Raw genomic sequence first — 23,490 nt, forward strand, 5'->3', positions numbered from 1 at the left:
TGCTCTGATTGGGTGTGCCCCACTGCTCTGTTCTCAAGTTCACTGGCCCTTTTTTGCTTCCTCTAGTCTGCTGTTGAACCCCTGTAGTGTATCTTTCAGATCAGTTATTATAGGCCTTAGTCCTGTGACTTCTATTTGGTACTTTTTATATTTTCTATGTCTTTGTTGAGATTCTCTCCATGTTTATTTATTCCTCTCCCAAGTTCAGTGACCATCTTTAATACTATTACTTTGAATTCTTTACCAGATAAGTTACTTATCTCCATTCCACTAAGGCTTTGTTTTTTGTGTTTTTTTTTTTGCGGTATGCGGGCCTCTCACTGCTGTGGCCTCTCCTGTTGCAGAGCACAGGCTCCGGATGCACAGGCTCAGTGGCCATGGCTTACAGGCCCAGCCACTCCACGGCATGTGGGATCCTCCTGGACTGGGGCACGAACCCGTGTGCCCTGCATTGGCAGGTGGACTCCCAACAACTGTGCCACCAGGGAAGCCCTCCACTAAGGTATTTTTTTCTGAAGTTTTATCTTGTTCTTTCATTTGGAACATATTCCTCTGATTCCTCATTTTTTTGACTCTGTGTTGGTTTCTACACATCAAATGAAACAACCAACTCTCCCAGTCTTGAAGGAGTGGCCTCATTTAAGAGATAAGCCTTATCTCTCAACCCTGTCCTAGCTCTTGGTTGTCTCTCAAACCTTTCTGATTGTCCAAGCAGTCTATTTTATTTGTATTAGCTCCCAGTACTTAATGGTGTACTACTACTGGCCAGTGTCCCAAAGTGGGGTTCTTAGGAAGTACCAAGATTCAGGCTGAATGTAAGCCAGACTCTCAGGCATCAGTTTTTAAAGTATGCAAATATGTACAGTTCTGTGGACCACAAGTGTAAGCTCTGTTGGCCACCAGACCCAGGTGACCTGGAAGTGTCCCCTGGGTGGCTGTCACAAAAATTGAGAGACTGGGGCTGTGTTTTAGTCTGCTACCTGTGCAGTGCCCTGGGGGTAAAAGCTTGTCAAGAACTGTTGCTCTGATTGTTACAATCTTATGGGACCAGGAAATGTAAGTCCCCTAGCCTCCAGTGCCAGGTGATCAAGGCATGTCCCCTGGGTGGCAGCGGCAAAAACCAGGGCACCAGACAAAACCAGGACATCAGATGCATGTAAAAGCTCTCTTCTAGGGGATATTGGCACTCTGGAGCATGGCAGAGAAGGAGTGTAAAGATGGCAGCCATAGGGAGAAAAAGAAACAAACATGGCACCTGACAGCTGAAGCAAGGCAGAAGGAGAGCATGAAGATGATGTTATCATCCTCCATCCCTGATGAATATTCCAGCAGGCACCTAAATGTGTGTGTTAAATTAGATGCTTGCCCCTCAGGCAGACACTTTAATATGAGCAAATGAGCCTCTTTCACTTAACGTCTGGGTGCAATCTTCAGCCTCTGCACTGGACCTTAGAGCAGGTAAGTCCAAGTGTGCAAGCCTTTTAAGAGCCATTCCTCAGTTCTCTACAGCCTTGTGGGTCTTATGGAGCTTCAGAGAGAAGCTCCAAGGTTTGAGTTCCCTCCCATTGTGAGTTGCTGTGCTGGAGGTAGGGTTTATGGTGAGACTGTGTCCCAGCCTCTTCTACTTACTTTGATATGTTTTTTTTTTTTTTCTAATTTGCCCAATGTGTAGGAGTTGCTCAGCCAGCCTTTAGAGTTGGTTCAGAAGAAATTGCTTCATATGTAACTATAGACTCAGTGTGTTCATGGGAGGAGGTGAGTTCAGGATCTTCATATGTCACCATCTAAAACTGTAACCTAAACAGAGATTCAACTTCTTGAATCCCCTGCAGTTGAGTGTATTACAGTTTTGACCAAGGATTGTCATCATATTTGTTGCCTCAGGGATGATCATATAATTGATAGTGCAAAACCCTCCAGAATTATCTTTCCCTCTAGCATGATGACCAACAATACACCAGGTTATGTCAGCACTTCATCCTTGGTTCTGGAATGAAGAGGACTGAAAATTGGCACCACAGGCCACCTATGATGGAGATATAGCCTGAGTAAGAGATAAACCTTTGTGGTTTTAAACTACTGACATTAAGCTTGTCTTTATATTTTTCCTGTTTAGCCTAGTCTGATTAACACAGAGTCCATCCTATTATATAATAGTCCTCTATTAATACAGAGTCCATCCTACTTTTCTTTGCCCAGGAAATTTCTCCTGGGCAAAGACTATGTCTTTTTCATTTATGTATTGCCAGAGTTTGCATAGAGCCTGACATATGGTAGATATTCAATAATATTTTAATAACTGGAAAAAATACCTGGTGAAGCTATATCATAACAGCATCAAAATGAAGTACAATACCTAAAATCTTAGGAAAGAGAGTCTACAAACAGCATTGGAAAATTCCAGAATTCCAAGTCAAAATGTTTAAACTTAAAAACTTAATCAAAAGGGGATATTATATGGGTGCTAAAATGAATGCCTAAAAGTCACTAAATTACAACTATAGATAAACTTTGTACAACTTTCTACTAAGCAAAAACAATGGAAACTGTTGGCAATTGAAAGTCCTAGGGAATGTTACTTAAGTTATTTATAATGAAACTCTAGTCTCCAGAGATTCTCATTTTAATATTGGTGGAATCATTATAATTCTGCATGCCGATAGCTGGTTCAAGAGCTCCTTGCTTCATCAAATACATAAGACTTTTTCCCTTGTTTTCATCTTAGTTCAAAAAATTCTCCCCTGTGGATGGGTATAATGGATGGATCTTGAGGGATGGTTTGTTTCCCCCATGAAAGCTGCCAATTCCTCACAGAATACTTTGTGAAAAGTACTACCAGCCTTTTATCTGGCTTCTAAGTGTAGAAATGCCTTGATTCGTATTGGTCGATCTAGTTCTTTGACCCTTGTAATTGTGTATGGAAAATTATACTCACATACAAACACACACACACACACACACACACAGTTTTGAATATGAATACTGACAGCATTTCTTCTAAGAGTATCAACTATGTAGTCATAATATTTGAAGAAACACATGATAGTCATGTCAATATTAGTCAAAACTTTCTGAGAAAATATTGTAGAAGATATATTCACATCATGATGATTATATGGCATCTAGAGTTTTTACACTTAGGAAACAATATATTTAATTAGAAACAGTATAAACTTTCAAATCAGACAGATCTGTGTTTGATCTTTGTCACTTAATAATTATGTAGTTTTAGGAAAGTTACTTAATCTATTTGAGCCTTTTTTTCCTCATCTGTACTAAAGAATAAGACTGACAATGTCAGTTATGGTAATTATGAGACATATTTTATCTAAATAATATAGCACAGTACCTGGCAAAAGTTGTCACTCAGCAAAAGAAAGGTATTGTTATTACCCATATTATTATTACTGCTATTTTGTATCTTTCATCCATTTTTTAATACTGTTGCAAATATTAAAATACTCAAGTGTATTAGTCAAGGTTCTCTAGAAATACAGAACTGATAGGATAGAGGTCAGACTTTTGTTTAATTCAGGACTTCAACTAATTGGATGAGGCCCACCCACATTAGGGAGGGTAATCTGCTTTACTCAAGTCCACCAATTCAAATGTAAATCTCTCTAAGAACACCCTCCTAGAAACATCCCAAAAAATGTTTGACCAAATATCTGGGCACAGATAATCATCACACCATCTAATACCTTGCTCTTGACTTTCTGACTTTCTAAACACACAATTCCTATACTTTATTTACTACCCTGTTATAAACAAGATCATCTGATGACTAAGCAAGAGTTACAACACGTCTTGAAATTCTTTCTAGTGGAACTTGAAAGAGACGCTCTCTCAATGTGACCATTCCTCTCATAAAGCCTATAAAGAGGTAGCTGACATCTGCCTTTTGAACAGGGATTAGTCTACCTTCATGGTTGGTTTATAGAGTTCTCACTGTGTGCTAGATAAAAAGAGAAAAAAAGGGAAACACCCTGGAGAATCAGGTGTGCCTATTCCAAAGCAAAAGATATGTGAACTCATAGAAGGGTGAAGAAAAAGGAAACTGTCCATAAATTATCAGCGAGACTCAACGGGAGTGACACCCCACTTAATTAGGCACAAGCACAGGATGGTGTCACTAATATCTCATCCTCCTCTTAGCAAATTCGACCGAGGAGGACTCTGGAGGAGCTGAGCACACTATGTAAGCATGCATCATGAGATGGAGTTGGTGTACACATGTGGGAGTAAGGCCAAGAGAATCAAGAATGGAAGACATGGGAGAAGGCTGTTAAGTTTATAAGGCCTTGTGAAACCTTGACAAGCTGGGTAGACTTAACACTGACTGCACAGGAACTACAAGGGGCCATGCTGGGTGAAATGGAGAGTTAAAAAATACCTGATCCATCCAGACAATGTCTCCATCTTTCTGTAACTTCCAGAAGGCTAAATCCTTAGTGAGAGGTTACCGTTACTGTTACCAAAAATACTTCTACCCATAGTGAGAGATTACAATACTACTGAAAATACAGTTGACCCTCGAACAATGAGGGGGTTGTGGTGCCCACCCCTGTGCAGTCGAAAATCTGCACAGACAGTTCCACATCCACAGATTCAACCCACCACGGATCATGTAGTATTATTGAAAACAATCTACATGTAAGTGGACCTGTGCAGTACAAACCCCTGTTGTTCAAGGGTCAACTGAACTTCTACCTTAGATTTTTTTAATCCACTGATATGAACATTTTTCTTTCATCTTATGATACCTTTGGTATTATATATAGTGATGAGATACAGTTTCACTGAATAGGGTCTCCTTAGACCATTACATAGGTGAAACGTGAATTTGTCTAAAAGTCATGGTTAACAGCTTTTATCATAAGCTTTATTCATAAGGGAATTCCTGTACAGCTCATATAAGGAATCTTCAAAGTCATAACGTGGAGGCAGAGAGTTCACATCTGTATTATATATGCAGGGGTACTCTCAACAAGTTGATTTCATTTCTGAAATTTAATCTCAAACAATGGTTGGCTGTCTGGCAGACATTTTCCTTCCGTAATTTCACAAATCGATCACATGTTGTAACTGAAGTTGGAGGCTGAAATTTCTAATCATGATACCTGATTTAAATTTATTTGTCAGCCAAAGTGTCTGTTGAGAATATTCAATTTTATTTCAAGATAGAATAAAAGCATCTCAGTTATGAATCCTAGAAACAGGCTGAACAAATCAACTCTCCCCACAATTACTCAAACAGCCCTTTCAAGAATAGGGTATTTTAAAGTTGCAACACAGTGATTGCATTCGATTATTTGCAAACATCCTTTGAAAATGAATTTACACTGCCTGGTATTACCTAGTCTGTCTGTCTGTCTCTCTCTCTCTCTCTCTCACTCCTAGTTTTCCTTTAACAGGACTAGAAAGAGAATAGGAGATGCAAGGTAAAGGTAAAATATATTTGCCACCAGAAGAGAATAAGCAATAAAAGTTAAAGGTAAAATAGCCAACAGTAAGCAGAACCTCAGCAGAACAGCCCCTTATTGACTTTGGGCTAATCCGACCATAAATCATGGGAAGCCAACATTGCAATTTTTTTAAAATTAATTAATTTATTTATTTTTGGCTGCATTGAGTCGTCCTTGCTGCATGTGGGCTTTCTCTAGTTGTGGCGAGCGGGGGCTAATCTTTGTCGCCGTGTGCGCGCTTCTCATTGCAGTGGCTTCTCTTTGTTGCAGAGCACGGGCCCTAGAGCGCATGAGCTTCAGTATTTGTGGCTCGCGGTCTCTAGAGCACAGGCTCAGTAGTTGTGGCACACAGGCTTAGTTGCTCTGCGGCATGTGGGATCTTCCCAGGCCAGGGCTCGAACCGCTGTCACCTGCATTGGCAGGTGGATTCCTAACCACTGCGCCAACAGGGAAGTCTAACATTGCAATGTAATAGGAGCTAAACACAGTAATACTGAACCACAGCAGCTAAAGGTACATTCAACAGCTAACTAGCTCTTGTCTGTAGCAAGTTCGATATTAAACATTATATAAGTGGAATTCCCTGGCTTAGTATAAACTTAAAGATTTTGGCTTCTTTGCTTTAATGTGGCAATTTGAGTTTTATTATTAGATGACATTTCAACTGAATGGCTGATTTTGCTGTAAGTAATATATCTTACTTAAAGATTTTTAAAGTGTTCTATAAGCTTAAAGCATTAATAAATAGGTACCATGTTGTAAGGTTCCAATATTCTTATTTGCGGGTGGCAATTTTAAATTATTTTCAGTTTAATTAGAGTTATTACTATGGTCCCATACACAAAATCCTTCTCCTTCCCCTCTCTCATATTTTATAACTAATAGAAAAATGTAAAGTGATTTAAAAGTCTAATCCAAAAAGTACTCATTCAGTGTTGTCTCTATGGATAGTTCATCAAGAAGAAAGTAGTCTAGTTGAGAAAGCATCTTAATGGATTTTCATTTTCTTACGGTAGTACAATGCCAGACGCAAAGGTGGAAAACAATTGAATTGAATCTTGACATCGCAGAACATAATATTTTCATTGTACTTAGTCACTATATACTAAGGAGACAAATTATTGAATAAGTTGCCTTTGAATGGCCTCAAAATCTGTTATCCATTTGTTTTAGGAGGATTATAGGCCATGCAATGTTAAACTGCCAATAGACTCCAGTGGCACCTGTACAAACCTCTGTCCTACCACTTCTGCACATGACAGTGATTTATTGACTTTCTCTCCAATTGACTGTGAATCCTTGCACAGCAAAGAGTCATGATTTTTTTTTAAAAAAACTTGAATTCCAAAGCCTACCACAATATCAGGCACAGTGCCACATAGCAGACCTACAATTGATCGTTACGGAGTGAATGAACAAATGAATGGATGGGCATCCCTTGAATGGAATTTGTTAACTCTGCTAAAGGGATTCATATTTTTATTTTAAAGGGATTCATATTCTTATTTTTAAAATGTTTCTAACACTCCATTCTATTTTAAATAGATGCATATTTTGCAGTTTACAATGTGTTACCAATGACACCATCCAACTAGGAGGCAAGTATTAATATTATGACAGTAAATAATATTCAGCTAACAGATCATGAATTTCCAGTATTTCTTGCAAATATCACATCCAGAAAGAAACTTAAAGGCCACATAATCTGTCTGTAGGTTCTATATCCTTGTTGTATCAACTGACAGTCCTGGCTCTCTGGAATTCTGTGTTCTCCCAGACTCTGGTCTCTTGGTTTTCCTATCTCTCTGTCCACACTTCATGTTCCTTAGCAAGTACCTTTTTCTACATTACCTGCTAAAAATGTCTTTGATGCTCTTCCCTTTCAACACATTCCTTCTGGGGGAGCCTTTTAAATTAATTATTCCAACACCATCTAGGGGATGACTATTCTCAGACTTCTGTCTTGAATTCTAGGGCTATATATCAAACTATCCACTTGATATTTCCACCTCATTGCGTCTTTATCAATTAATATCACCAAATTGATTACTCCAGAAATACAAGTGTTTCTAGAATTTTCTTTCACTAACCCTCATATTCAATTAGTTACCAAGCCCTATTGATTCTCCTTCCCACCCCTCGACACCCTCACTGTATCACTTTCCTATCTTAGTTCAAGCCTGTTATCTCATACTTTCCTTAACTCCCTACAATTGACACATTGCAGCCAAACAGACTTTGTAAAGTGTAAATCAGACGCTTCTCCTCTCCTGTTTAAGGTTCTTCAATGGTTCCCCATTGCTTAGAGAATAACATGCAAATCTTTTAGCATGGCAGTGAAAGGCCATCATGATTCCCCACCCAGGGGTTCCCCATCACCCCACTCCCCTCACACACATGAAGTCACCCCATAAACTGATTTCAATTCCAGGAGTAAGACATGATCTTTTATACCTCAATGCCTTTGCATAAGTTGTTTTGTGTTTGTTGTGGTAAATTGAACTAGTTAACTCTGATTTTCTGCTCATCCTTTAAGTCACAAATTGATGATTTCCAGAAATGAGGAACTTACTATTTCCCAAGTTATCCCATTCAACATCATCTTGAGCTGACACCAAGAGTTATTCCTTGTCTTTAATTGTATTCTTTGTAGTCACACAGAACAAGTCTAATGTTTTTCTTTCACATGATATATCTTCAAATAATTTAAAACCTGTTACTCCTAGTGCTTCTATTCTCTGAGGTAAATATCTACAAAGCCTTTCGTGTAAGCTTCTTTTTTTCGCACCCACTGAAAGTTGGTGTCCAGAACTTTATTGGGTACCACAGTGAAGTCTAACCATTATAGAGTTAAGCTCAACTCTGCCCTTGTATTAAGCACACTTCACAACCAGCTAGCCATTATTCAGAGGTAGACTGCCCAGCAGGGAGCTGGGATTCATTCTCATCTTAGAGAGAGTTGGGAATTAGACCATAGCTGTCTCAGCACAAAACATTTGGAATTCTGAGCTGGAGGGAAAATTTACCCCACTCTCCAAAGAGCATAAAACTGGATCTGAAATAATTGTTTAAGGGATTTCAAATCCATAGAAAATGTGTGAGGAGAAGGGAAAGAGCCACAGGAGAATGTATTCAGGGAAGATTATATTTTTTAATAGAATAGCTTTTACCCACCCCAGAAAAAGTAAAAGGCATAGAATCCCTGCTAGCTAGGGATACTTGAACTTCCTGTTCTATTCTCCCAGGGCTTATGAGATACTATTTTTCTTTTATTAGGGCTCTCCAGATAACCAAAAACAGATGAGTGTTGCCTCTCCCAGGAATATTTACCTCTGAACAAACAGCAAGCTCCTCAATATTAAACATAAATCCCTGATAGAATTTTAGCCCTCAGGTTACAGACAGGATATTGTTTAGGCAGTAGCCTAAAGATGTACTTCACAGTGCTAATGAAATTTTATTATGCCCAAACTAGATTCCATTTCAATGTACAAACATTCACAATTAATTATAAGATTATGAGCATAATATTCAGAGTAATATTCAGAGTAACACCTACATATAAATAGCATAATATTCAGAGTAATACCTACAAATAAATACCTGGCTCAAGTACTGTAGAAGCATTTCAATCTTACAGGAACATCAAAGCACTCATATGTTGCCCATTTCTCATTTTAATTGTAAAAATATAGGCCAAGGTTTGGAATATATTTCCTTATGATATATTTTTAAAAGTCTTTGCAATAATTTACAGTAACTTTCTAAAGAAATAACAAGGGAGACATTCCTGGATCTATTAAATTATTATTAATTAAATAAGCAGCTCTTAAGTTTAAAATACTAGGTTTAAAATGTCACTTTTAGTAGTGCTACTTCCTGGACACCTAGCTTGGTATCCCTTCTACCCTTGGACCCAAATCTAATTGAGAAAAAAATTTTGTTTCTGTCCACATCTCTTTTTAAAACTTAATGTCGGGAAGCAGCTGCTGCAGCTTGCAGGTGTGGTGGGGGCCGGCCGATCTGACCACGCACAGACCCGGCGCGGCGGCACTGCGGCCCGGGGCAGCTGGCGCCGGGGACATGCGCCGATTCGATCTCTCCGGAGAAGTTTCTCTTTAGAGTATCTTTTAAAATTTATTTTGAGGGGGCGACCTGGAAGATGGCGGAAGAGTAAGACACGGAGATCACCTTCCTCCCCACAGATACACCAGAAATACATCTACACGTGGAACAACTCCTACAGAACACCTACTGAACACTGGCAGAAGACCTCAGACCTCCCAAAAGGCAACAACCCCCCCCCCCCGACACACACACACGTACCTGGGTAGGGCAAAAGAAAAAAGAAACAACAGAGAAAAAAGAATAGGGACGGGACCCGCACCAGTGGGAGGGAGCCGTGAAGGAGGAAAGCTTTCCTCACGCTAGGAAGGCCCTTCCCGGTTGAGACTGCAGGTGGCGGAAGGGGCGAGCTTTGGAGCCGCGGAGGAGAGCGCAGCCACAGGGCTGCGGAGGGCAAAGCGGGGAGATTCCCGCACAGAGGATCAGGGCCGACCAGCACTCACCAGCCCGAGAGGCTTGTCTGCTCACCCGCCAGGGCGGGTGGGGCTGGGAGTTGAGGCTCGGGCTTCGGTCGGAGCTCCGGGAGAGGACTGGGGTTGGCGGCATGAACACAGCCTGCAAGGGGTTAGTGCGCCACGGCTAGCCGGGAGGGAGTCCGGGGAAAAGTCTGGACCTGCCGAAGAGGCAAGAGACTTTTTCTTACCTCTGTTTCCAGGTGCGCGAGGAGAGGAGATTAAAAGCGCTGCTTAAAGGAGCTCCAGAGACGGGCGCGAGCCGCGGCTAAAAGCGCGGACCCCAGAGACGGGCAGGAGACGCTAAGGCTGCTGCTGCCGCCCCCAAGAAGCCTGTGTGCGAGCACAGGTCACTATCCACACCCCCTTCCGGGGAGCCTGTGCAGCCCGCCACTGCCAGGGTCACGGGTTGCAGGGTCAACTCCTCCGGGAGAATGCACGGCGCCCCTCACGCTGCTGCAACGTCACGCCGGCCTCTGCCACCGCAGGCCCGCCCTGCACGCAAAGCCCCTCCCTCCCCCCCAGAGCCCCTCCCCCCCCGACCTGATTGCGCCACAGCCCCCGAATCAGCGGATCCTTTAACCCCGTCCCGTCTGAGCAAAAAACAGACGCCCTCCAGCGACCTACACGCAGAGGCAGGGCCAAATCCAAAGCTAAGTCCTGATGAGCTGTGAGAACAAAGAAGAGAAAGGGAAATCTCTCCCAGCAGCCTCAGAAGCAGCGGATTAAAACTCCACAATCAACTTGATGTACCCTGCATCTGTGGAATACATGAATAGACAACGAGTCATCCCAAATTGAGGAAGTGGGCTTCGAGAGCAAGATCTATGATTTTTTCCCCTTTTCCTCTTTTTGTGAATGTGTATGTGTATGCTTCTGTGTGAGATCTTGTCTGTATAGTTTTTCTTCCACCATTTGTCCTAGGGTTCTATCCGTCCATGGTTTTTTAAAAAATTTTTTTTTCTTAATAATTAATTTTAACTTTAATAACTTTATTATACTTTTCTTTCTTTCTTTCTTTCTTTCTTTCTTTCTTTCTTTCTTTCTTTCTTTCTTTCTTTCTTTCTTTCTTTCTTCCTTTCCTTCCTTCCTTCCTTCCTTCCCTCCTTTAGACAATGAATCATCCCAAATTGAGGAGGTGGTCTCTGAGAGCAAGATTTATTATTTTTTCCCCTTTACCTCTTTTTGTGAGGGTGTATGTGTATGCTTCTGTGTAAGATTTTGTCTGTATAGCTTTGCTTCCAACATTTGTCCTAAGGTTCTATCTGTCTCTTTTTTTCTAAATAAGTATTTTTTAATTCAATAACTTTAATTTATTTTACTGTATCTTCTTTCTTACTGTCTTTTTTCCTTCTTTCCCTTCTTCCTTCCTTCCTCCCTCCCTCCTTTCTTTCCTTCTTGCCTTCTTTGCTTCTTTCTTCCTTCCTTCCTTCCTTCCCTCCTTTCCTTCTTTCTTTCTTCATACTTCTACTAATTCTGTCTACTTTTTCTCCCTTTTATTCTGAGCCCTGTGGATGAAAGGCTCTTGGTGCTCCAGCCAGGAGTCATGGCTCTGCCTCTGAGGTAGGAGAGCCAACTTCAGGACACTGGTCAACAAGAGACCTCCCAGCTCCACATAATATCAAACAGCGAAAATCTCCCAGAGACCTCCATCTTAACACCAGCACCCAGCTTCACTCAACGACCAGCAAGCTACAGTGCTGGACAACCTATGCCAAACAACTAGCAAGGCAGGAACACAACCCCACCCATTAGCAGACAGGCTGCCTAAAATCATAATAAGGCCACAGACACCCCAAAACACACCTCCAGACGTGAACCTGCCCACTAGAGAGACAAGATCCAGCCTCATCCACCACAACACAGGCACTAGTCCCCTCCACCAGGAAGCCTACACAACCCACTGAACCAACCTTACCCACTGGAGACAGACATCAAAAACAGCGGGAACTACGAACCTGCAGCCTGCAAAAAGGAGACCCCAAACACAGTAAGATAAGCAAAATGAGAAGACAGAAAAACACACAGCAGATAAAGGAGCAAGATAAAAATGCACCAGACCTAACAAATGAAGAGGAAATAGGCAGTCTACCTGAAAAAGAATTCAGAATAATGATAGTAAGGATGATCGGATATCTTGGAAATAGAATGGACAAAATGCAAGAAACAGTTAACAAGGACCTAGAAGAAATAAAAATGAAACAAACAACCATGAACAACACCATAAATGAAATTAAAGTACTCTAGATGGGATCAATAGCAGAATAACTGAGGCAGAAGAACGGATAAGTGACCTGGAAGGTAAAATAGTGGAAATAACTACTGCAGAGCAGAATAAAGAAAAAAGAATGAAAACGAACTGAGGACAGTCTCAGAGACCTCTGGGACAACACTAAATGCACCAACATTCGAATTATAGGGGTTCCAGAAGAAGAAGAGAAAAAGAAAGGGACTGAGAAAATATTTGAAGAGATGATAGTTGAAAACTTCCCTAATATGGGAAAGGAAATAGTTAATCAAGTCCAGGAAGCACAGAGAGTCCCATACACGATAAATCCAAGGAGAAATACGCCAAGACACATATTAATCAAACTGTCAAAAATTAAATACAAACAAAGCATATTAAAAGCAGCAAGGGAAAAACAGTAAATAACACACAAGGGAATCCCCATAAGGTTAACAGCTGATCTCTCAGCAGAAACCCTGCTAGCCAGAAGAGAGTGGCAGGACATACTGAAAGTGATGAAGGAGAAAAACCTGCAACCAAGATTACTCTACCCAGCAAGGATCTCATTCAGATTCGATGGAGAAATTAAAACCTTTACAGAAAAGCAAAAGCTGAGAGAGTTCAGCACCACCAAACCAGCTTTACAACAAATGCTAAAGGAACTTCTCTAGACAAGAAACACAAGAGAAGGAAAAGACCTGTAATAATGAACCCAAAACAATTTAGAAAATGGGAATAGGAACATACATATTGATAATTACCTTAAATGTAAATGGACTAAATGCTCCCACCAAAAGACACAGATTGGCTGAATGGATACAAAAACAGGGTCCTTATATATGCTGTCTACAAGAGACCCACTTCAGACCTAGAGACACATACAGACTGAAAGTAAGGGGATGGAAAAAGATATTCCATGCAAATGGAAACCAAAAGAAAGCTCGAGTAGCAATTCTCATTTCAGACAAAATAGACTCTAAAATAAAGACTATTAGAAGAGACAAAGAAGTACACTACATAATGATCAAGGCATCGATCCAAGAAGAAGATATAACAATTGTAAATATTTATGCACCCAACATAGGAGCACCTCAATACATAAGGCAAATACTAACAGCCATAAAAGGGGAAATCGACAGTAACACATTTGTAGTAGGGGACTTTAACACCCCACTTTCACCAATGGACAGATCATCCAAAATGAAAATAAATAAGGAAACGCAAACTTTAAATGATACATTAACAAGATGGACTTAATTGATATTTATAGGACACTCTATCCAAAAACAACAGAATACACATTATTCTCAAGTGCTCATGGAACATTCTCCAGGATAGATCATATCTTGGGTCACAAATCAAGCCTTGGAAAATTTAAGAAAATTTAAATTATATCAAGTATCTTTTCCGACCACAATGCCATGAGCCTAGATATCAATTACAGGAAAAGATCTGTAAAAAAAAAAACACATGGAGGCTAAACAATACACTACATAATAATGAAGTTATCACTGAAGAAATCAAAGAGGAAATAAAAAAATACCTAGAAACAAATGACAATGGAGACACAACGACCCAAAACCTATGGGATGCAGCAAAAGCAGTTCTAAGGGGGAAGTGTATAGCAATACAAGCCCACCTTAAGAAGCAGGAAACATCTCAAATAAACAACCTAACCTTGCACCTAAAGCAATTAGAGAAAGAAGAACAAAAAAACCCCAAAGCTAGCAGAAGGAAAGAAATCATAAAATCGGATCAGAAATAAATGAAAAAGAAATGAAGGAAACAATAGCAAAGATCAATAAAATTAAAAGCTGGTTCTTTGAGAAGATAAACAAAATAGATAAATCATTAGCCAGACTCATCAAGAAAATAAGGGAGAAGACTCAAATCAATAGAATTGGAAATGAAAAAGGAGAAGTAACAACTGACACTGCAGAAATAAAAAAGATCATGAGAGATTACTACAAGCAACTCTATGCCAATAAAATGGACAATCTGGAAGAAATGGACAAATTCTTAGAAATGCACAACCTGCCAAGACTGAATCAGGAAGAAATAGAAAATATGAACAGGCCAATCACAAGCACTGAAATTGAAACTGTGATTAAAAATGTTCCAACAAACAAAAGCCCAGGACCAGATGGCTTCACAGGCGAATTCTATCAAACATTTAGAGAAGATCTAACACCTATCCTTCTCAAACTCTTCCAAAATATAACAGAGGGAGGAACACTCCCAAATTCCTTCTACGAGGCCACCATCACCTTGATACCAAAACCAGACAAGGATGTCACAAAGAAAGAAAACTACAGGCCAATATCACTGATGAACATAGATGCAAAAATCCTCAACAAAATACTAGCAAACAGAATCCAACAGCACATTAAAAGGATCATACACCATGATCAAGTGGGGTTTATTCCAGGAATGCAAGGATTCTTCAATATACGCAAATCTATCAATGTGATAAATCATATTAACAAATTGAAGGAGAAAAACCATATGGTCATCTCAATAGATGCAGAGAAAGCTTTTGACAAAATTCAACACCCATTTATGATAAAAACCCTGCAGAAAGTAGGCATAGAGGGAACTTTTCTCAACATAATAAAGGCCATAAATGACAAGCCCACAGCCAACATCATCCTCAATGGTGAAAAACTGAAAGCATTTCCACTAAGATCAGGAACAAGACAAGGTTGCCCACTCTCACCACTCTTATTCAACATAGTTTTGGAAGTTTTAGCCACAGCAATCAGAGAAGAAAAGGAAATAAAAGGAATCCAAATCGGAAAAGAAGAAGTAAAGCTGTCACTGTTTGCAGATGACATGATACCATACATAGAGAATCCTAAAGATGCTACCAGAAAACTACTAGAGCTAATCAATGAATTCGGTAAAGTAGCAGGATACAAAATTAATGCACAGAAATCTCTGGCATTCCTATACACTAATGATGAAAAATCTGAAAGTGAAATCAAGAAAACACTCCCATTTACCATTGCAACAAAAAGAATAAAATATCTAGGAATAAACCTACCTAAGGAGACAAAAGACCTGTATGCAGAAAATTATAAGACACTGATGAAAGAAATTAAAGATGATACAAATAGATGGAGAGATATACCATGTTCTTGGATTGGAAGAATCAACATTGTGAAAATGACTCTACTACCCAAAGCAATCTATAGATTCAATGCAATCCGTATCAAACTACCACTGGCATTTTTCACAGAACTAGAACAAAAAATTTCGCAATTTGTATGGAAACACAAAAGACCCCGCATAGCCAAAGCAATCTTGAGAACGAAAAAAGGAGCTGGAGGAATCAGGCTTCCTGACTTCAGACTATACTACAAAGCTACAGTAATCAAGACAGTATGGTACTGGCACAAAAACAGAAAGATAGATCAATGGAACAGGATAGAAAGCCCAGAGATAAACCCACGCACATATGGACACCTTATCTTTGATAAAGGTGGCAGGAATGTACAGTGGAGAAAGGACAGCCTCTTCAATAAGTGGTGCTGGGAAAACTGGACAGATACATGTAAAAGTATGAGATTAGATCTGTCCCTAACACCGTACACAAAAATAAGCTCAAAATGCATTAAAGACCTAAATGTAAGGCCAGAAACTATCAAACTCTTAGAGGAAAACATAAGCAGAACACTCTATGACATAAATCACAGCAAGATCCTTTCTGACCCACCTCCTAGAGTAATGGAAATAAAAACAAAAATAAACAAATGGGACCTAATGAAACTTCAAAGCTTTTGCACAGCAAAGGAAACCATAAACAAGACCAAAAGACAACCCTGAGAATGGGAGAAAATATTTGCAAATGAAACAACTGACAAAGGATTAATCTCCAAAATTTACAAGCAGCTCATGCAGCTCAATAACAAAAAAACAAACAACCCAATCCAAAAATGGGCAGAAGACCTAAATAGACATTTCTCCAAAGAAGATATACAGACTGCCAACAAACACATTAAAGAATGCTCAACATCATTAATCATTAGAGAAGTGCAAATCAGAACTACAATGAGATATCATCTCACACCAGTCAGAATGGCCATCATCAATAAATCTAGAAACAATAAATGCTGGAGAGGGTGTGGAGAAAAGGGAACACTCTTGCACTGCTGGTTGGAATGTGAATTGGTTCAGCCACTATGGAGAACAGTATGGAGTTTTCTTAAAAAACTACAAATAGAACTACCATATGACCCAGCAATCCCACTACTGGGCATATACCCTGAGAAAACCAAAATTCAAAAAGAGTCATGTACCAAAATGTTCATCTTAGCTCTATTTACAATAGCCCGGAGATGGAAACAACCTAAGTGCCCATCATCGGATGAATGGATAAAGAAGATGTGGGACATATATACAATGGAATATTACTCAGCCATAAAAAGAAACGAAATTGAGCTATTTGTAATGAGGTGGATAGACCTAGAGTCTGTCATACAGAGTGAAGTAAGTCAGAAAGAAAAAGACAAATACCGTATGCTAACACATATATATGGAATTTAAGAAGAAAAAAAATGTCATGAAGAACCTATGGGTAAGACAGAAATAAAGACACAGACCTACTGGAGAACGGACTTGAGGATATGGGGAGGGGGAAGGGTGAGCTGTGACAGGGCGAGAGAGAGTCATGGACATATACACACTAAGAAACGTAAGGTAGATAGCTAGTGGGAAGCAGCCGCATGGCACAGGGATATCGGCTCGGTGCTTTGTGACTGCCTGGAGGGGTGGGATAGGGAGGGTGGAAGGGAGGGAGATGCAAGAGGGAAGAGATATGGGAACATGTGTATATGTATAACTGATTCAATTTGTTATGGGGCAGAAACTAACACACCATTGTAAAGCAATTATACCCCAATAAAGATGTTAAAAAAAAACAAAAACTTAATGTCATTATAGTAATTATATAGTTCCTTAAGTGCTTTTTTCAAATGTCCATATCATTTGAGATTTTAAATCTTTTCTGATATGAATTTCAATGTCTACATTTTTCTTCCTATAGTAAAAAATTTTCACCTATCTTAATAAATATCAACTTCAAGATGTTATACCATATTTAAATTTCTATTAAGTTAAATAACCTAGATTTAATGAATATTAATGTATAACATAAAACCTGTTCTCCCCACAGTTTTCTCCAACCCCCCTCATGTCAACTTCCTCATTCTGTTTGCTCAGGACAAAAATTTAGGTCTATAGTGACATGCCTCATAATACCTTTCTAATCCAAATAGATGGAGAGATATACCATGTTCTTGGATTGGAAGAATCAACATTGTGAAAATGACTCTACTACCCAAAGCAATCTATAGATTCAATGCAATCCCTATCAAACTACCACTGGCATTTTTCACAGAACTAGAACAAAAAATTTCGCAATTTGTATGGAAACACAAAAGACCCCGCATAGCCAAAGCAATCTTGAGAACGAAAAAAGGAGCTGGAGGAATCAGGCTTCCTGACTTCAGACTATACTACAAAGCTACAGTAATCAAGACAGTATGGTACTGGCACAAAAACAGAAATATGATCACTTACCTTGCTCACTCCCCCCAGCCACACTAGCATCACTGCTGTCTCTTGAATATGGTATTCCCAGGGTAGCTTCCATGGCGGGTACTATGCTTGTTTCCCCCCCTACCTGGAAAGCGTGTCCTCTAGATAGTCACGTGGCTTATCCCCTCATCTCCTTGGAGACTTCAGTATGCAAACACCCTTGGCTCAGCACTCTCCATTTCCCCTCCCTGCTTTACTTTTTCCCATGGCACCTACCACCATCTAACATATACTTTACTCATATATTTTAATTTTTGTCTCCCCCTGTCTGATAGGTAGAATTCTAAAGATATACCCTCAAGATTCCTGTCCCCTAGGTATTCAAATAAACACTAATCTTAGCACAGCTGTGAAGGGACAATGTCATTAAAGTTGCTAATCAGCTAACCTTAAAATAGGGTAATCATCCTGGACTATCTGGGTGGGACCAATGTAATCCTTTGAGCTTTTAAAAGCAGAAGAGTAAAGCGGAGGAGAAATGGCGGAAGGGGGACGTCAGAGAGATTCGGTGTGTGAGAAAGACTCAGTGTGCCCTGACTGGTTTGAAGATGAAGGAGGCAATGTGATGGAGAAAGCAGATATTCTGATGGAGGTGAGAGAGGCTCTCAGATGACAGCTACTGGAGGGGTAGAAACCTCATTCCTACATTTAGAAGGAACCGAATTCTGTCAATAACCTGAATGGGCTTGGAAGCAGATTCTCCCTTAAAGCCTCCAGAAAAGAAACACAGCCCTGTTGTGAAAAGATGTAGCATACCCATTGAGTTCAGCCTTGTGAAACCCAGAGCAGACAAATAGCCAAGCTACGCTGTGTCTGAAGTCTGACCTACAAATAATTAATGGATGTTGTATCACGTCACTAAATTTGCTAAGGCAGCGATAGAAAACCAATACACCCTATTAGAATCTAGGCCTCATGAGGGCAGGGATCCTCTCTTTTTTTCCCCTGTGCTGTGCTCCAGAACCCAGAATAGCACCCAACAATAAAAGACAGTAAACACTCGTTGAATGGAAGAATGTATCCAGTATACACATTTTTCCCATGAAGTCTATATTTTACAAGATCTTATGAAATTTTTACCCCAAAATATTGACTAAAAATATTTAAAATGTAAAAGATGAATTGATTTGAAAACTGTCTATTCAGTAGTTTGCATCTTTGCCAGTTAGCAGTGGCTACCACTTCCATGGAGCCAACACGAGAAGCAGTCAAATATCGCTTCTAAAGCCGTGGTTTTCAAACTGCATGTTGTAACATATTGATGGGTTATAAAATCAATTTATGCGGTTGAGGAAGGGAGGAAGAGAGGGAGGAATGAAGGAAGGAAATAAAACCAAAAAATCAGAACTTTAATTTTAGTGTGGGGTATATGAGTGTATGTGTATGTGTGTGGGAGTGTTGTGTATATGTTGGATCACAACGTAAGATGTATTTCTTACTTAGGTACCATCAAGATAATTTGAAAACCACAGCCCTAAAAGTTGTCATGCTCTGTCCTGTGGACCAGGGTGCAATTCAGGGCCTGGTCAGAGGTGAGATGAAAACAAAAGAATGGGGAATGTGTCTGTTAGAAAGGGCTGATCAAAAAAGGACCACACTACCCTAAGTCTATGTTAAATTTACAAGACAAGAAGAGAGTTTGTGATTGAATAATTCACAAATTGCACCCCCTTAAGGTGAGAAAATGAACTTTTCTCCTCTTGTGTTCTTCCTTTGCCTTGGACCTGGAGTAGCACCCCTGGACACCATTCAGACCCACCAACTCAGAGTCACCGAGTCTTGGTGTAAAATCAGGCAGCATCTGGAAGGGGATGACTTGAGGCTTCAATCAACAAAGCACCCTAAGGTGCTATTTCTTTTCTCCCTTAGAGGGAGAGGATGAAAAACCTAACACTTACCTCTGTTCTGAGATTAGCTAGTTATTAGTGTCATATAAATTTAGTTGGAAAGGAAGTTAGAAATGTCCTTGGCACAAGGAATCAAAGAATAAATGTTGTTTAGAGGAACTTGAAATTGAATATAGCTCAACATCCTCATTTTTTTTGCAGATGAGGAAGCTGAACTAGAGACTTATGTTATCCCCATTATTATAATAATGTTACTCGATTTATATTTACCAGTGATTCCAATGTTTATTGTTAGTGGGCTGCATATGGATAACAAAAGAATAATGCAGTTGTCTACTATTCATTCCCCCACTCAAGGGCATACTCCTGGTGGGCAGGCATCATGCTATGTATATCTTTGTGCTCTAGTTAGTAACTACTGTGGTTGGGGAAATTAAATAAGATAATACCTGCGATGCACTTAGCAGAGTGCCCAGCACACTTTAAGAGCTAAGTGAATGCTTTCATATTTGATTTTGTTGCTTTGATTATAATATGAGCATTCTTATTATAGAATATTTATGCACAGGAAATTTTTTAACATTTGTTGATTTTCATTGCATTATACAACAAAATAAAATCATATTTTATGCCCTTAAAATCCATTTATGTTTGAAGGGACATTAAAAAACTATGGAGTTCTTATCTGCTTAAGGCACTTTAAGTAAATGAGTAAAGATGAAAGAATTCCAATTAGTTAAAAATTACTCAGAAAATGTCTTCTTAAGCATATGAGGATTCATGATTCATAAAGATAATATTTCTAATGAAAATATAAAAATCTTATATCAAGTTAAGTTCATTTTTCCTTAGGTAAGAACCAGACATCTGAGCTGCATGACCATAGGAATGTGGAGTCCATACCAATGGCCAAGGGCTGTAAGTCCTAAAATCAGAAAGTGACTTCTTTTAGGAGATATTCCACAGAGAAAGAGTATCAAAACATTAAAAGAAATGAATCACAGTCTGTTTTCTCTGAGGATTCTAACAATGTTATCAAAGTTTTTTTTTCTCAATTCTTACAAGCTCTACAGCACCTTTCCCTCCTTCTACTTTTCTATTATATAATCAGCATATAATTATGTGCTTTTTCACACTGGAAAGACTATTCTTTTATTAATGACTCTTTGAAAAGTTCTTTATTATTTATCTTTGAAAGTGAGTTTGAAATCAAAAGGCTTTCATGGCTTTTCCTTTTTTTCCTTTTAACTTAGGAGTTCTTTAAAGTAATACAGTAGATGGTTACAGATGTCATACGCAGTCATTAGTTTCCAGCTTTAAGGTGAGAAGTAGGGCTCGGGAAACAATGTTGCACCCTCCTTTCTCTGCAGACTAAATGTTTGGGGTTTTGAAGAGCATGTATGCAAATATTGCTGTTCTAACAAAGGCTGTCTATTCTTTGCCTTTTCCCCTTGTTAGGACAATTAGAAAATGGGTTATGACAATAAGCTTCCTGAATTTAGTACAAAGACAGAAGGAGGATATAATTAGCATTTATGGGAAGTACAATGTAAGTTCCAAATTAGTCTTAAATGAGAAATTCACCCAGCCCCTGATCTGTAGTCAGTTCTGGAAAGTACCATGCATCTCTGCTGAGGCCAAGCAAGCCTCATTGATGTTTTTGGCTGATTGCTTTTTTTCTAACATTAAATTTACCAGAGCACTCCAGATTGGATACAGGCAGTTATGAAGGAGGACGTACATTACTGCAAATTTTAATCATTTCTCGAGCCATTTTGCTTACAGTGATAATCCCATAAGACCAACATATCTTGCGTAAGGAACCCAAATGACTTTTTGCTGAGAGCAGCTCTTCAGTTACTTTTATAGCCTATTCCTGCTTAACTTCTAGACTTTCCCATTTGTGGCTAGGACCTGCCAAATCAGGGCTTCAGTGGCTTCTTGGCTCACCACAGCCATGGCTACCTTATTCAAGACCAGCAAGTGGATAATAACACCAGTGATTAAAATAATGATCAGATTTCTTTTCAATAATATTGCTGCTGTTTATGTAGGGCAGAACCTACCTCTACCCAACACTTCCACTGTGGGCAAAGTAATGTCGTGCCAGAACTATTTCAAGAATTTATCTCATCTCCAATACTTTTTGGACTATTTCAAAGGAGACGGCAGAACACTAATAACATGATGACCTTGACAACTTTGCTTCTTTGGGGCCTCAGGGAAATTCACCTAATTGTTTTGTGAGCCAAACTAATATTCGTAATTGAACATTTTGCCCAGGCATTTGAAATGCCATGACGTTCCTTTAGTTGAAAATGTCCAAGTAGCTTCATTTTCACCAGCAATCTTTTTACTCGTGAAGGAAAAAGTAACAATAATTTACTTTCATTGTACTGAAGAAGCTCCTTCTCTCAAGCCCTCTTATCTTCTCTTATATATAATGATTTTTCCTTTTTAAATGAGAATCATAGACTCTCAGGGTTGGAAGGAATTTTTAAGATAATTTAATACAAACACCCACTATTGCATGAATCCTCTCTACAGTATCTTCAATGAGGTCTTCCATTAACAGCTGTTCTCCAGGGCAAAGGAGATGAAGGAAAAATAGAAAGGGCAATCCACTATAAGTTATATGAATTTATAAATAAAACAAACTAGAGGATCTAGATGTGGTCTTCCCTACTCACAAGTTCTCAGTCTTTCATCTATCTTGTTTAATTACATTATGAAGAATTTGTGAAGCAGAGACTCAATTTTACGTTTGAACTATTGAGAATATGGCCCAACAGGGAGTGAAGCAACACTTCTAAAATAATTTATTATGAGAATTTAGATCACATGCTTCTGACCTTTTCATTTCAATGATCCAAAAAGCTAAAAATATTTTTAAAGGTCTACTTTATATGAACAGAATTATAGGAAACTTTCATCACTATTACTTAAGAATAAGTTAAATGATCTAGTATAAACTACAGGTTAAGAGATTAGGTTCTGGAATGAAAATATACAGTTTGATCCGTAACTTCCCATTAATTAGCTATATGACCTTGGGAAGTCACTTAACATTTTAAAGCTTTGGTTTACTCAGCTGTAAAAGGAGATAATAATATTACCTGTTTCACTGGGCTATTAAGAAGATTAAATGAGCTAATTCACATGAAGCACATTGTTCAGTATATGGCATATGTTTTAAGTATCTAATAAGTGTTAGCTTCCTCATACCCACTGATGTAATAGAAACATAGAATTTAGATGTAGAGAACTCACTATTTAAAAAAAAAAATTGTTTCAGAATCTTAAATCTCCAGGCATTTACATGAGTGTTATTTTAGACTAAGGATTAATAGTGTTAGGAAAAAAATTTTCATGCTATAAATAGCTTATAAGGAAATTTTACATTGCCAGAATGGTTTTAACAAATCAATATGGATTATATCATGTGCTAACTGAATAATACAATTATTCTAATTAACTGGTCAGGCACTCCACAGATTCTGGAAGAGTGTCAGCCTTTAACTGATGAGTCTAGAGTCATGAAATCATTTGACAAAATATAAAGTTATTATTTATTAGAAACTTGGTTACTTCTCTGTATGTCTGAATAGTCAATGCACTAAAGATATTACTCAACATTATATATCTGATGGGATTTTAAAATAATCCTCTTGAATATGTCCACACAAGGTTTAAAAAAAAAAACTGCTATTGTTAATCAATACCGTAAATTACAGTCTCTAGTTTTATGTTACATTTTATTAAATAAAATATCCCCT

The 23,490-nt window shown here is 38.9% G+C and overlaps 1 protein-coding gene across 1 annotated transcript in view; it reads right to left on the reverse strand.

Annotated features, from left to right (window-relative positions):
• TAFA2 (TAFA chemokine like family member 2) overlaps nucleotides 1-23,490 on the reverse strand; it is a 548,201-nt gene that overhangs the window by 34,758 nt on the left and 489,953 nt on the right. The gene's annotated exons all lie outside the window — the stretch shown is intronic.

Source organism: Delphinus delphis, chromosome 11 (genome assembly GCF_949987515.2).
Source record: "Delphinus delphis chromosome 11, mDelDel1.2, whole genome shotgun sequence".
Taxonomy (NCBI): domain Eukaryota; kingdom Metazoa; phylum Chordata; class Mammalia; order Artiodactyla; family Delphinidae; genus Delphinus; species Delphinus delphis.